Source organism: Prunus avium, unplaced genomic scaffold (genome assembly GCF_965620075.1).
Source record: "Prunus avium unplaced genomic scaffold, drPruAviu1.hap1.1 HAP1_SCAFFOLD_25, whole genome shotgun sequence".
Classification (NCBI taxonomy): Eukaryota; Viridiplantae; Streptophyta; class Magnoliopsida; order Rosales; family Rosaceae; genus Prunus; species Prunus avium.
This window is the reverse complement of record NW_028276884.1, coordinates 92,501-95,000: the sequence shown is the minus strand read 5'-3', so window position 1 is coordinate 95,000 and position 2,500 is coordinate 92,501.

Genomic DNA, 2,500 nt, shown 5'->3' with positions numbered 1-2,500 from the left:
GGTTGGCATAGACATTCCCTCGCATGCAAAAGATTGTCGATGCGAAAGATTATCTATGCCAACCCCGGGAAGCACACCATTCACACACTCCCGACCGGTGTGGTGTGGCGGTGATTGGATAGTTACGGATTGAGCACTTGCCAAGGATCAAAATGTGTCATTTAGAAGAAACATTTTCAAAAAGTTTTTAAAATCTTGTGGGTTTGCAACTCATAAGAGCGTCACTTTCAACGTCCCCGGTATTGGATTGAGTTTCTAAAAACAACCGTGCACACCGAGGTTAAACTTTACCGGCTCCACTCCGACTCGCCGCTCGCCCACAATTTGTTTGCAACGAAACATTTGTTTTTAATTTTGTTGGTTTGAAATTGTTTTGAAAAGGTTCTTTAAATCTAGTGGGTTTGCAACTCATAAGAGCGTCACTTTCAACGTCCCCGGCATTGGATTGAGTTTCTAAAAACAACCGTGCACACCGAGGTTAAACTTTACCGGCTCCACTCCGACTCGCCGCTCGCCCACTAGTCCGAAGGCAACAAAACATTTGTTTTTCATTTTGATGAAAATTTCTGTTTTTAAATCTTGTTGGTTTGAAATTGTTTTGAAAAGGTTCTTTAAATCTTGCGGGTTTGCAACTCATAAGAGCGTCACTTTCAACGTCCCCGGCATTGGATTGAGTTTCTAAAAACAACCGTGCACACCGAGGTTAAACTTTACCGGCTCCACTCCGACTCGCCGCTCGCCCACAAATCCGAAGGCAACAAAACATTTGTTTTTAATTTTGATGAAATTTTTTGAAAACATTGGCTTGGCAAGCCCCAATCCGCGACTATCCACCCACCGCCACCCCACACGGGTGGTTGTTGTTGCGAAATGAGGTTGTGGTCGACATGCCCGTGCATTTGAGAAGGAGTTCCTAGCACTCCATGCTCTCCCATGCCAAAAAAAAGCCTAGACAACCCCATTTCGCAACTTTCCACGCCTTTTTTTTCCTCCCTCACCCATGGCGGCGGCGTGGTGGCGGAGGCCGGATTCCGGCCACCACCGCCATGGGTGGCAGCCCCCCGACCCCGACACCAAACCCATAATACCGAGGCAACATATCGAGGCAACATGACATGGGTGTGGCGTGGGGGAAGGGGGCTGCAGCTAGGAAGGCATGGGCTGCCATGCATATGCAGGCAACACACACCCCCCTATATAGCATTTTATGCATTTAGCCCTTTGACAGGAAGAGACATCACCTATGCGCGAGGAGTCATAATGGGCTCTAAATAATTCAATACAAGGTATTTGGACGTGATTTTTTGCAGGGATACTAAGAAACATGCAATCTATGATGGGAAAAAGTTTCATAAATTTTTGAAGTCGGGAAGTATTTTTTATTATTTTTAGAAGTCGTAAAATTGAAAAAATCATTAAAACAAATCCGGGAGGAATTTTTTAGTTTTGTAAGTTGGAGAAGGTCCTAAAAATCATAGACTACTTATGGGGAGCTTATTGTGCGAGGAAATTTCAATAAAAACGGGGTTTGACAAGATTTGAAAAATTCTGTCGACATTTGAAAAAACCTGGAACCATGCTGCCGGCATGCTGCGCACATGCTGCGCGCATGCTGCGCGCAGACTGCGCGCATGCCATGGCAGGACAAGTTTCGCTAGCCTCACTGTCGACAGATGCGCAAGCTGCGCGCACGCTGCGCACAGGCTGCGCGCACGCTGCGCACAGGCTGCGCGCACGCTGCGCACAGACTGCGCGCACGCTGCGCGCATGCCATGGCAGGACAAGTTTCGCTAGCCTCACTGTCGACAGATGCGCAAGCTGCGCGCAAGCTGCGCGCAAGCTCCGCGCACGCTGCGCACAGCCTGTGCGCATGTTGTGCGCAGGCTGCGCGCATGCCATGGCAGGACAAGTTTCGCTAGCCTCACTGTCGACAGATGCGCAAGCTGCGCGCACGCTGCGCACAGGCTGCGCACAGCGCATGCCATGGCAGGACAAGTTCGCTAGCCTCACTGTCGACAGATGCGCAAGCTGCGCGCACAGGCTGCGCGCACGCCATGGCAGGACAAGTTTCGCTAGCCTCACTGTCGACAGAATCAGCACGCTGCGCGCAAGCTGCGCGCACGCTGCCGGCATGGTGCGCGCACGCTGCCGGCATGCTGTGCGCACGCTGCGCGCGCGCATGGCAGGACAAGTTTCGAAAATTTCTGTCGACAGTCTCAGCAGCGCGCACGCTGCCGACATGCTGTGCGCACGCTGCGCACAGGCTGCCGGCATGCTGCGCGCAGCCCATGGCAGGACAAGGTCCGAAAAATTCTGTCGACATTTTTACGCCGTGGTAGGCTTCCGCTTCGCGTCACTTTGTCGACATTCAAGCCTACCATTTGTATTGAATTTTTCAAACCTTGTCAAACCCCATTATTCAAATGTCGAAAAATTTTGTCGACATTTTTACGCCATGATAGGCTTCCGCTTCGCGTCACTTTGTCGGAATGCATCGCAT